Source organism: Oryctolagus cuniculus, chromosome 10, assembly GCF_051225735.1.
Source record: "Oryctolagus cuniculus isolate XC-2025 breed Fujian yellow rabbit chromosome 10, ASM5122573v1, whole genome shotgun sequence".
NCBI lineage: Eukaryota > Metazoa > Chordata > Mammalia > Lagomorpha > Leporidae > Oryctolagus > Oryctolagus cuniculus.
The window spans coordinates 79,139,721-79,153,287 of NC_142876.1; the positions used below are offsets into that span (position 1 = coordinate 79,139,721).

Sequence of the window (13,567 nt, forward strand, 5' to 3'; positions counted from 1 at the left end):
CAAATTTTTTTTTGTACCAAAATAACCATATCTTAATCCCTTTTTCTGTGAACTTTGTGAAGTTCATTCATGTGTAGAATAGAAGAATGTTATAGTGTGAAACTGGTGCAGAAGGAATGACAAACTGGGGGACATGTGACATCTATGGGAAGGCTTCACAGAAGTGGGGCACCAAGCCTGAGTAGGGTTCTAAAGCATGAGTATGAGTTCTCTGCATGGTTCAAGGGGAGCAGTAGAACTATAGGCACAGTGAGCAGCTAGAGATTTTCCCAGCTTCCCAAATTCCTTGATTCTTGGGACTTATTCCGGGTAGGTTAGGCATAATTTTTTTTTTCCTTGAACAAAATGAGATTTAAAAAATTTTTTTTTAGTTTAAATTATAGTGTATTTGAGGAGCAGCAGGAGAGAGACCTCCACCTGTGATGCCGGCATCCCATATAGATGCTGGTTCATGTCCTGGCTGCTCCTCTTATGATCCAGCTCTCTGCTATGGCCTGGGAAAGCAGTGGAAGATGGCCCAAGTGCTTGGTCCCCTGCACCCACGTGGGAGACCCAGAAGAAGCTCCAAGGAGCTCCTGGCTCCTCGTTTCAGATTGGCCCAGCTCCGGCCATTGCAGCCATTGGTGAGTGAACAGCAGATGGAAGACCTTTCTCTCTCTGTAACTCTGCCTCTTAAATAAATAAAATCTTTATGAGAGAGAGAGAGAGAGAGAGAGAGAGAGAGAGAGAGAGAGGGAGGACACACCCCCACCTGCTGCTTCACTTCCCAAATGCCCACAATGTCTGGGAGACCAAAACCAGGAGCCAGGACCTCAATTCATGCCTCGTTTGTGGGTGACTGGGACCCAAGTACTTGAGCCATCACTGTGGCCTCCCAGGGATGCCCATTAGCAGGGAGCTGAAGTCTGGAGTCAGGAGCTGGAGCGGGTATCGAACCCAGCTACTCTGAGCCCTAACTGGCCTCTTAGCTGCGTGGCCAAACACCTGCCCCAGGCAGCCCTTATGCACTGGAAGCTTCTGGTGACGAGATCAGTAGGAACTTAGTTGTTGAGGTCTCCTTCATGCAAATAACATGGGTCAGAATAGGAGAGTTTCATTATTACGGGAGACTGAGCCTTAATAAAATTCAGAAAATGATCTGTCCCCCCAGTTTCCTCCCTGAACCCAGAAATTCCTCCCTGATCCGAGTGGAATTGATGGGCTGCCAAGGGACTTCATGTGGTAAGGGGTTGGCTGATGGGTCGCGGTGCCCCTGGTCTGCTTGCCATGCCTTGGGGACCACTAGCCCAGTGGCTCATTTCTCACCAGCCATGCACAAGGCATGGGTTTGAGATGTTGAGGTGGGAACGCTGCCCTGCAGTTCTGCAGAGTTGATTTTAATTTTTATAGAAATTATTTGAGAGACCCAAGAGTGAGCTCCCATCCACCAGGTTACTTGCTGCATGCCCATAATGGCCATGGCAGGGCTGAGACCAAACCTGGGAATTGGGACCTCCATCCAGTTCTTCCACGTGGCGAGTGGCAGGCCCCATCACCACTGCCTGCCAGGATCTGGATTAGCAGTAAGCTTGAGTCAGGATCTGCAACTGGGTCTTGAACCCAGGGGGACAGCAGTGTCTGAACTGTTGGCCAGATGCTCACCCCAACCAATGACACTTTGGACACATTTCTTAACTTCTCCAGATGTGGTTCCCTAACAGTTACCCCAGGGTCATAGTAAGAGAAGTGAGTGATGAAATACACACAGAGTGTTTAAACAGCACAGGGTCTATTAGTGATTGCTCACTCTCCTGGTTGCTCAAAGGCGTACATGAAAAGAACAAAGCAGAACCTTGGTCTCTGAACTCCTAGGCCAATCTAGGACAAAGCGTGTTAACCTGGGTACTCTTTACAGTTAGGGCCAGGAAGTTCTTGGTTGTAGGGTCTCGTACTCTATGCCTCATGCAATGTGGTGCAGCTTTCCTGGCCTCTAGACCCTAGATGCTGCCACCATGCCCTCTCTTTTTCTCCCAGTTGACAACCAAAATTGTCTCCACACAGTTCCACCTGTCCCCGGGCAGGGAAAGCCACCTTGGTGGGAGTGACTGAGCTGGATCTCAGTCCACAGGGAGTTGTGCCATGACTGGCCAAGTGACTTACCTTGGCTAAGGCACAGCCAGCCAAGGTCTCTGGTTTGGAACATGGAGCGAGAAGCACACAACAGGCATCTGAACAGAGTTTTATGCTGTTGACAGCAGGAAGGCAGTTACCGTTCCTATTACATCTCCTGGGATATGCTTTTCAGTTAATAAGTTTCACTTTCATATGGGAGGACCACGGTCTTGACTCTGCGTCTTTTTCCATTTTTTTTCTTCTTTTAAGTATATTTTTCATTGTAAAAATGCATTCAGTTCAATGGTTTAGGTGCATTCACACTGCTGTAGAACCAGTCTCTGTAGCATTTCCATTTGGCATAACTGAAACTATGCACCTGTCCTATCACAGCTCTCTAGAGTCCCTGGCCCTCATCATTCTACTTTCTGTCCCATGAGCTTGGCTCCTGTAGTCCCTCATTGTGTTTGTCTTTTTGTGACTGGATTATTTTTTTTTTAAGATTTATTTTTTATTTATTTGAAAGTCTGAGTTACACAGAGAGTGAAGGAGAGGCAGAGAGAGAAAGAGAGAGAGAGAGGTCTTCCATCCGCTGGTTCACTCCCCCATTAGCCGCAATGGCTGGAGCTGCACCAATCTGAAGCCAGGAGCCAGGAGCCAGGAGCTTCTTCAGGGTCCTCCCATATGAGTGCAGGGGCCCAAGGGCTTAGGCCATCTTCTGCTGCTTTCCCAGGCCATAGTAGAGAGCTGGATCAGAAGTGGAGCAGCTGGGTCTCAAACTGGCGCCCATATGGGATGCTGGCACTGCAGGCAGTGGCTTTACCTGCTATGCCACAGTGCCAGCCCCTGAATTATTTCACTTAACCTGATGTCCTGGAGATTCATCCATGGCATAGCATGATGTATAATTTTGTTCTTTTTTGAGGCTGACTTAACAAATACTCTGGGGTGTGTGTGTGTGTGTGTGTGTGTGTGTGTTTTGCCTGTCCATTCATCAGTGGACACCTGGGTTACTGCCACCTTTTGACTCTTGTGAACCATGTTGCTATGTACATGGGTGTAACAATACCTCCTTGGGTCCTTGGTTTCAGTTCTTTGGGCTATGATATAGAAGGGGAATTCTATTTCTGTTCTCTTTCTTCATCTTTTAAAATCTTCTCCCTGGGGCCCAGTGCTGTGGTGTAGTGGGTAAAGTTGCTGCCTGCAATGGTGGCATCTCATATGGGCAACGGTTCCAGTCCTGGCTGCTCCACTTCTGACCCAGCTTCCTGCTAATGTGCCTTGGAAAGCAGATGATAGCCCAGATGCTTGGGCCCCTGACTGATGTGAGAGACCTAGAAGAAGCTCCTGGATCCTGGCTTCTGCATGGCCCAGCCCCAGCTGTTGTGGCTATTTGGGGAGTGAACCAGCAGTTGGAAGATCTTGCTCTCTGTCTCTGTAGAACTATACCTTTCGAATAAATAAATAAGTAAATAAATCTCTAAAAATCAAATCAAATCCTCTCTCCCTTTCTTAACTGAGGGAAACAGATTTGGCGGCCCCTCAGACCCCACTGTACCCTTTCTTGAAGGTTTCTAGGACACAGTTGATGCCCCAGAGTCCCTGTTTCCCTCCCCTTCTTTATGACACAAGACAGTGGCGTCAGCAGGTGGTCATTGGCGTCCGTGGTCCCAGGAGTTCTGAGCAGTGTTCAGGCAGCCATAGCCACACTTGCCCTCATTGTCACTGGAACCCACGCTGCTGTGGCCTGGAGAAGTTTGCCCAAGCTCTGCGTCTATAGAAACGAGAGGCCCGGCCCCCTCTTGGCTTCTGTGCCACCCGCACACACAGTCCCTCCTTACACAATGTCATGCGGCTGCTGTGAGCATGAAGTTTTGTGAGATGTAAGCTGGTGCCTTCCTTCCACCGGCGCTCTGGGTAGCCAGTGGTAGCCTCAGCCTCCAGGCTCCATCACACACCTCAGAGGGCCCCAGTATTTCTGCTCCACCCTCCTGCCCCAGGGACTTGAACAGTGGGGGTGTGGAAGGGGTAGGTGGGGCGCTTGGTTGTCCAGTCTGTGTAATTTACTTAGAAATTTTCCAGCTCTGCATTGACATTCTCAGTGTAAGAAAACAGGCGAGCAGAAAAGCAATATGTTGTCAAGCTTGTATCTATGGAGACTGCTTTTTTCCCTTTTCCAAATTAGACTGAAACCTCCTGAAATCCATGTAGTTCTGTTTGCATCGTGGGCCTCCCAAGCCTTGTGATCAGGACTAGATCTTGACCACAGACATCCAGGGTGTGCAAGTGAGGTGCACGAGACCCAGGGAAGCGAGTGTCTCAATATTCGGAGCTGAGCATTGTGGGAGTGGAGGGGAACGTGGTGTCCAAGTCCCTACTGTGCTCGGAGGCTTAATCCTTTTCTGAGCCAGAGGCTCCTCGGCTGTCAGCCTGGACCATGGAGAGTCGACTGAGATAATGGAATGCACAGGGACTGATGCCACAGCAGGTCACTCGCAAAGGTGGAGAAATAAGTGGAAATAGGACTGGTCTTGCTGTTTCACATTTTAAAAGTAATCCAAAGACACCAGTTTGTTCAGCCAGTGTAGCTCATATTAAACGAGCTTGTCGGAAAATGAAGATGGGACAACCATTCATTCATTCATTCATTCACACTTAGATTTTTTTTTTTCTTGAGACCTGAGAATGCAATGCTTAGCAACACCAGGCAGACTATCCTTGAGGTGTCTACCTGTTCCTACATTTTCCTCTCCTTCCTCCGCATAGCAAAACATGTTGGATGCCTGCATTTTCCTGGAGGTAGTACACTGTTCTATTGTTTCAGTTGCCTTTATCCCACCGTTTTCATAGATTCCCTGAGTTGGGTTCACACAGAATCACATCTTTTCTGAAAAGAAGGCCCTGCCATTGTTTTCATTCATCTTTGTTTTCTGTTCCTTCCATCAAAGGATCACAGGGCTTCTCCTCGTATTCTCTTTCACTCTGTCTCCTCTGGGTGGCCTTTCACCTCTTGGGACCAAGGATCTTTCTTTTCTTAAAAATTTTTTGTTTGTTTATTTGAGAGAGAGGCGGAGACAGAGACAAGAGCTCCAAACCACTGATCTACTCCCCAAATGCCCATGACAGCTGGGGCCAGGCCGAAGCCCAGAGCCATCACATCTGCCATGAGAGTGATAGGGACCCAAGTACTGGACCGGTGACCTGCTGCCCGCTGGGGTGTGCATTAGTAGGAAGCTGGAGTTAGGAACTGGAGGAGGTGTCCAAGCCAGGCATTTCAGTGAGGGGCACAGGTGCCCTAACCACCACCTTAACTGCTGGGCCAGACTCCTGCCCCCAAGCATGATGTCTGCAGGGATGTCCTTCCCTCTTGAACTTCGTTACTTCTTTGGTTTGGGTCTCCAGTGCCCCCGGCAGAGGAACAGACTCTGATTCCAGCAGCATTTCTTCTTCTTCCCAGCCGCGTCACAGAGATGCTGCTGTGAGTGGATGATGATCCCAGATGGAGGTTCCTGCTCCTCCACTCTTTGGGCTTGAGCGCTCTGTGTGTGTGTGTGTGTGTGTGTGTGTGTTTAGGAAAAGGTGGAGGAACCATTGCTGAGGGTCCTTTGGGGAACCCTCCAAGGTCCTGGCTTCCCGACTCCGCCCTGACCCCATGACTCTGCTTGCCTGTGAGTTGGGCAAGCCCAGTGGAGAATTGCTCTTGGCTTCTGCTACCCCCAAACTCTGTGCGTGTTCACAGCCTGTGTTCCTTTTCGTACATCAGAAATGGGATTGTTTGGTCACAGACACTGAGAAATTTTAATGCCAGCATTTTGTTTTTCAAAATGGTGATACTGCGTGTGTGCTCTATCAGCTTTGTACATGAAAGTCATTTCCCTAAACTCCAGTGACCTAGGGTATTATGGGTGAAGACAGTCCCTAATTTGATAGGTGGGAAAATGGTATTGCCTTAATTTGCATTGCTTTGGTTGGCAGTGGGGCTTAAATTTTTGTTTCCTGTGTTTCGGGTAGATGTCCAAGTTCTGTAAAATGAGGTTATTAGAAGAGACATTTTGCAGATTTCCCCTTGGACTGGTCATGACTCTGAAGCAGAATTTGATTTCCTGGGTGTTTTGGTGTAGTCTTGCCATCGCCATTTGAGAATGCGTTCTAGACTTGGTTTACAAATTCACTTGGCTCAACCCTACTGGGTTGATGAAGGGAGTGCATGAAAATTTTCTCTTCTTAGCATTGGAAGGGGTTGTGCGAGTCAGTTCATAAGGGGTTTGTGGAAATACATGACATTATAATAGAGACCATATTTTATGAATCTAAAACTAGGATTTCTGATTTTACGAGGATGAGTCATGTTTATGGGGACAATGGGAGAGGACTGTTGGAATGTGGACAGCAGTGTGAAATGCAGAGGTATTACCCTCACAAAGCCAGCATGTCTCACACTGTGTTCCTCAGACCACAAGTTCCTCAACATATTAATTTGCTCCACCCCGAAACTGTTCTAGGGGTAAAATGACTTTGGAGATATTGGCTTCTACAAAGCCAGATCTTGGTTTTGTTTTCATTTTAACTGTGGGGATTCCAAGACTTTACTATTGCAATGTACATTTTCGCTCTTAGAGGAAACTTCTTTATTGAAAGAAGGAATTTCTGAAAGGCAGTGCAGTAGATGTGAGCACAACCAGATGTCACCAGTGTTTCTTCCTGGAATCAGGAAAATGGACAGTTGTTTTGTACACACCAGTGCACATGTACACACTCAGAGAAGGACTAAGATTTTTCAGATTTGCTAGGATGCCCATGACCTCCAAACAGTACAAAACCCTTAATGTATATGTCCTTCTCTGTTTCTTGACCTAGATACAGATGTTAGGTGACCAGTGCACAGGCTGTCCTGCCCACTTTTATGATATTCTTTCAATTGGTAATTAAACCAATCAATTTTATGTTTTTCACTATTTTTCCTCTCTCCTCACCAACTCAAGGATACATTTTTTTGAACCCAGGAAACCTAACTTCTATTTATCCTTCCTCAGTTCCCCAAAACTGTCAACAAACCAGTGCCATTAAGCTGTAAGGAAGACGAAGAAAATGGGTCTGGTGCTGTGGTGCAGTAGACTAAGCCTCCATCCACGGCGCCAGCATCCATATATATGGGTGCCAGTTTGAGTCCTGGCTGCTCCTCTTCTGATCCAGCTCTCTGCTATAGCCTGGGAAAGCAGTAGAAGATGGCCTGAGTGCTTGGGCCCCTGCACCTACATGGGGGACCCAGAAGAAGCTCCTGGCTCCTGGCTTCAGATCGGCCCAACTCTGGCCATCTGGCCTTTTGGGCAATGAACCACCAGATGGAAGACCCCTTTCTCTGTCTATAACTCTGCTGCTCAAATAAATTAATAAAAGAGAAAAAAAAAGAAAAATGTAAGCTAAAATGGAGCATGGAGATTGGCCTGGCTGGTTTTCATCCTGGGAAAGAGCTCCTGTTGAAAGCAGTAGCCACTCTCTTCCCCAGCAAGGGTTACCCCCAGTGTGCATGTGTGGAAGTCACCCCGAGTGTGCATGTGCAGGATGTACCCTGAAATTACATTGCAAGAGATATCCCAAGTGTGCGTGTGTGCAAGTCACCCTGAGTGTGTGTGTGCAAGAGATACCCCGAGTGTGCGTGTGTGCAAGTCACCCTGAGTGTGTGTGCAAGAGATATCCCAAGTGTGCACGTGTGCAAGTCACCTTGAGTGTGCATGCATAAGAGATACACCAAGTGTGTGTGTGAAAGTCACCATGAGTGCCCGTGTGTAGAAGGCACCCAAGTGTGTGTGCATACAAATCACTCCAAGTGTAAGTGCACAAGTCACCCTGAGTGTGTGCGTGCAGGAGGTACCCCAAGTGTGTATGCATAAGTCACCCTGAGTGTGTGCAAATCACCTTGAGTGTGTGTGTGCAAGAGGTACCCCGAGTGTGTGGATACAAATCACCCTGAGTGTGTGTGTGCAGGAGGTATTCCAAGTGTGTGTGTAAAAGTCACCCTGAGTGCGTGTGTATAAGAGACAGACCTTTTGGGTATATCACTTTCCTTAAGAGCTTAAAGTAATTGACTTTATAATCACTGTGAATCCCACCCCTCCCAACCTGCCAAAAAAGAAGGAAACTTTTTATATTTATTTATTTTCCTTTATTCTACAATTTAGAAACCATCTCTGTATCTTCATCCCAGGGATATGGGTTCATGCCATATAAAGCTTCAATGTTATTCAGAGAAACCATTCCCGGATGGCATTCCTGGTATGGGTTCCTCATAAGTCAAAAGGCATTGTCTCTCTCTCCCAACAACCCCACTCCCAGTGAAGAAAATTTTATCTGGAAGGCTCTGCATAGGGTTCAGAGGTCTATACAAGTCTAACCTTTTCCAAGCCCCCTACCCCAGACACAAAGCATCTCTCTCATGTGGTTCATCCATATGCTAGTTCTGGTTTTCCTATTTGATTTATATACATGAATGTCCACCAACGAAACAGAGTGCTTTTGTGTATACTTCTTTAATTTGCATAAATGCTGTCATCCGTGCATGTGCACAGAAAATGTAAAAGGTAGGGCCTCTGGCACTTCCTGGACCCTGCAGGCCATTTCTAGATTCCTGGTTTGGGGAAGTTGGGACTTGAGCCAGGAAGGTTCTAGAAAGGCACATTGCGAGGTGTGGCATGCAGGTGGCACCCCAGGAACACGGAGGAGTCCTCTGAAGGTGTTTCCCTGCTGGTGCACAGAGTTCTCTGGCATCTGCTTCCCGTCATCACCACTGCTCCATTCGGCAGGTAGCACACACTTCAGAGCCACTTGCCTGTGCAGAGGCCACTGTCCTGGGTCATCAACTGGGCTGTAAGGGGGGCAGCACTGTGGCGTAGAAGGTTCAGCCTCTGCATACAGTGCCGGCATCCCATGTGTGCCACGGTTCAAGTCCTGGCTGCTCCAGTTCTGATCCAGCTCCCTGTGGGATGGGCCTGGAAATCAGTAGAAGATGACCTAAGTCCTTGGGCCCCTGCATCCATGTTGGAGACATGGAAGAGGCTCCTGGCTCCTGGCTCCTGGCTTCAGCCTGGCCCAGTCCCAGCTATTGCTACCATTTGGGGAGTGAACCAGTGGATGGAAGATCTCTCTCCTTCTCTCTCTGTATCTCTGCCTTTCCAATAAATAAATAAATAAATAAATAACTTTTAAAAAAAATAAAAAAGCAAGGACTGGAAACTCCTTACAAGTCCTGACTGATTCTGGTTTTCTTTGCCATCTCTTGGTGGTGCCTTACCTAAAAATATTTTGTGATTTTTTTTTTTAAGTACTGTATAGTAGAAGCATTCATGATGCTTGGTCTTTAAATAGTCCTCAAAATTTAAGGCATATGAAGATAAACCAGGGCAGTGTAAGCCAGCCAGGAAGCCGTAACATGTGCTTGGGTTTTCATTTGGCTTGGGTCTTGCCATTGATGGTAGCCAAGTTTCCATGTGACGTCAAGGGGAGCAGACAGTACAGGTGAGTGCTCACACACCTTTGCTTACCTGCGTGGCCCACGCAGCCACACACATCCAGCCAGCCAGTCAGGGAAGAGCAAACTCAGAGAGGCTTGGATGGGCTTGGCTCTGTTCTTCCCACACAGAAAAAGGCTAGCAGAGTTCAGAACACACAGTGAGCCTGGGAGAACTTATCTCACCCAGGAGAAAAACAGAACCCCTGTTAACCTGTTTTATATTCTATTTGTACAGCATGCCTGCTTTTAATGTGTGCTTTTATTTTAGTTGACAGACCTTTCCCTTGCACGATCAGAGATTATTCAGAGTCTCCCCTGCTTGGCCCCTCTGTGATGTGGGGTGTCGGATACCAAATGTGTTGGAAGGCTTCGAATGTTTGTATTTCTCGTGGTTGAGCCCATAAAATTGTTTCCCTGATTGACTGTGTGTGTATTAAGGAACAAACACAAGCCCTTGCTCCATCCTGATGGACGCATGGAGTGTTTGTATAGCTGGAGAAAAAAGGATCTATCAAAAGTCTGGCACCAACTATTTGATTTTATAGTTTTACAAACAATGCCTAAAGTGGCTGGGCTAATTTAGGTTGACTTGCTATATTTTCTTCAGGGTCCTTGTGTGTCACCAGTTTAGGACTTCACTTGCACCCTTTGACGGCTGACGTCTTAGATATAAACCTGCTGTCAGTGCTGATTGGCTGTGTTTTCATAGAGGGAGGAAGAGGGGAGAAGGACTCAGCAACTCATTGATGTCACCCAAGTTTTCTTTAAAGACCTGGAGACCCCAGAAGAGTCCAGCAGGTAGAAGGTGATCGGGGCCTGTTTACCCTTAAAATCCTTGTGTCACGGCTGGTGCCACGGCTCAATAGGCTAATCCTCCGCCTGAGGCACCGGCACATCGGGTTCTAGTCCCGGTCAGGGCGCCGGATTCTGTCCCGGTTGCTCCTCTTCCAGGCCAGCTCTCTGCTGTGGCCAGGGAGTGCAGTGGAGAATGGCCCAAGTCCTTGGGCCCCTGCACCTGCATGGGAGACCAGGAGAGGCACCTGGCTCCTGCCATCGGATCAGCGTGGTGCGCCGGCCGCGGTAGCCATTGGGGGGTGAACCAACGGAAAAGGAAGACCTTTCTCCTTGTCTCTCTCTCTCTCTCACTGTCCACTCTGCCTGTCCAAAAAAAAAAAAATCCTTGTCTCATGGTGATTTTACCCATCTTAAAGCTCAGACTGTGGTCGTCCTTGGAAACATTGCACAGAATGGCTCCTCAGCCACATCATGTTGGTGTGCATGTATGCGTGTGTGTGTGTGTGTGGTTTTTTTTTTTTTTTTACATGTTCACATTTCCTGTCAGAGTAAATTGTCACGCTGCTTTGAGGGGTAGAGTTAGGAGCACTGCACACATCAATGTTGAGAGCTCCGATTTGGGGAGGGGTGCTTGAGGCTGGGTGCGGCTGCCATGCTAGGTTCTGTGCTGCTGGGTACAGCTTTCTGATGTGGCACGGCCCATTTGTATCCGGCCCAAACCACCAGGAACTACAGCTGAGATGCCAGCAGGCCCTGCCCTGTGAGGTGGGGAGTCAGCCCAGGGGACCCCATGGAATCCACAGAGCAGATTATTAGACTGGGAGGGACAGGAAAAGGAAGCTTCCGAAGGGAGAGAAGAATGGGGGTCATTGGGCCCCTGCCCGGGAGGGGCGCGTTGATTGTGCTTTGAATGCAGGGAGGGGTCCAAGGTCAATGGCTGGTTCAGGGGTGGCCGGGCAGGGCAAAGGAAGGGAAAAGGCTCTGTGCCGGGCTTGGGAGGAGATGGAAAAATCTACGGGAGAGATGCAGGGACGTGGCAAAAGGGAAAATTCTGAATCTGAACTGGGCCACGCCGAGGCCTGCGCCCACCCGGAGGTCTGTGCACATGGGGTTGGCGGAGGTGGATCTCCTGCAGACCCCAGTTCGGTCCTGTTTTGCTTAGTGCTCGGTGGTAATCAGAGGTCCCTGTGGACAGCGGTGTCAGCGCCAGCTCTTCCTGGGGCGTCCCCTGGTACACGGGCTGGAACTAAGGAGATACCCGCTGCGGGTCTCAGAAAACCAGAGGTCCAAGGCCGGCGCCGTGGCTCACTAGGCTAATCCTGCACCTAGCGGCGCCGGCACACTGGGTTCTAGTCCCGGTCGGGGCGCCGGATTCTGTCCCGGTTGCCCCTCTTCCAGGCCAGCCCTCTGCTGTGGCCAGAGAGTGCAGTGGAGGATGGCCCAGGTGCTTGGGCCCTGCACCCCATGGGAGACCAGGAAAAGCACCTGGCTCCTGGCTCCTGCCATCGGATCAGCACGGTGTGCCGGCCGCGGCGGCCATTGGAGGGTGAACCAACGGCAAAGGAAGACCTTTCTCTCTGTCTCTCTCTCTCTCACTGTCCACTCTGCCTGTCAAAAAAAATAAAAAAGAAAAGAAAAGAAAACCAGAGGTCCTGTGAGTGTGTCCCGGGCTTTCTGCACTTCTTGGTGGGCTCAAGGTATGGACAGAGAGCAAGAATTGCTTCTCCAGTGCTGAACTGCGGCCTTTTTGCTTGTTGGTCTATTTATTTAGTGGCGCATTCAGCCTTTGACCATAATGTAATATGAAAAATATATTATATCAAAAATAGAAAAAAAAATGAGAAAAAAAAGAATTGCTAGGGCAGGCATTGTGGCATGGTGGGTTAATCTGCCTGCCATGTGACACCAGCACCCTATATAGGCACTGGTTCAAGTCCTGGCTGATCCACTTTCCACCCAGCTCCCTGGTAATGGCCTAGAAAAGGAGCAGAAGATGGCCCAAGTGCTTGGGACCCTAGCACTCAGATGAAGCTCCTGGCTTCTGCCTGGCCTAGCCTCACCCATTGTGGCCATTTGGGGAGTGAACCAGCAGATAGAACATTGTCTGTTCCTTTCTGTCTTTAACTTAATCATTTTTTTGTTTGTTTAAAGATTTATCCATCCAAAAGTCAAGCTACACAGAGAAAGAGAGAGTGAGAGAGAGAGAGGGAGAGAGAGGTCTTCCATCCACTGGCTCACTCCCCAATTGGCTGCAAAGGCTGGAGCCATGCTGATCCAAAGCCAGGAGCCAGGAGGCTCCTCCAGGTCAAAGGCACTGCAGGCGGCAGCACCACCCGCTATGTATGCCACAGCACTGTCCCCCCCTTTTTTTTTCTTAAAAGAGAGAATTGCCTGCATGGTGGGGTTTATGTATAGTCTTTATTTTTCACTGAATAGCTTTGGTTTCCCATATAACATACACAAGGAAGTCAGTGTAAACACCTAGAACGGAAAACACAGGGAAAGTCCAGAAAGTTTGGGTTCTGAATTTGACCCATGGTGCTAGGCTAGCTTGGTGGGAAAGTTGATCTCCATTCCTCTTTGGATATGATTGTAACCTTGAAAATTAGGAGTTTGCAATTAGGATCTCCCAAATTTCTATTCACTTTAGCAAAGAACTCTGAAAAATGTGTTTTGTTGACATAACCACTCCAACAGTGTGGGATCAGTTGCACCAGGCTTCAAATCCCTACCTCTCAACTCACCTAGCTTAGCGTGGTGACCCCAGCAAGTTGCCTAATCTCTCACTAGTTTGGTTTTTCTTTCTGTAAAATGGGCAGGAGTCGTGGCAGTGTTTGAGTATAGGAAGCCCGTAGCGTAGCTTGGCGGCTAACGTGGTGTGAGCAGAGTCACACATCGTCAGCGAGGAGTGCTCACTGGCATAAATGTGAGTCCCAGAGAACAGTAACCATGCAGGTACTTCCTGGGCGGGCCTCTCCTAGCACTTTAGTTCCTCCTCTTCACGGCAGCCTTTTTTGTGAAGCCCGCCAGCCAGGAGGTTTGTTACGTTTCTCCAGAGCTGGTTTCCATCTGCCTGCTGTTGCCTTTGTGTGGCTCACTTGCACGTCCGCTTTCCTCCCTGGTTAACCTGAGCCCCTTGCAGGCCCGGGCTGTGTCCACTGGAGTCTCCTCTAG

At 48.7% G+C, this 13,567-nt stretch overlaps 1 protein-coding gene across 1 annotated transcript in view; it reads left to right on the forward strand.

Moving 5' to 3' along the window:
* LOC149124302 (uncharacterized) overlaps positions 1-13,163 on the forward strand; it is a 165,250-nt gene extending 152,087 nt beyond the window's left edge. The window contains exon 5 of the mRNA XM_089304919.1: positions 7,125-13,163. The gene's annotated coding sequence lies outside the window, so the exon portion shown is untranslated. The remainder of the gene's footprint in view (positions 1-7,124) is intronic.
* Positions 13,164-13,567: the final 404 nt, after the last annotated feature.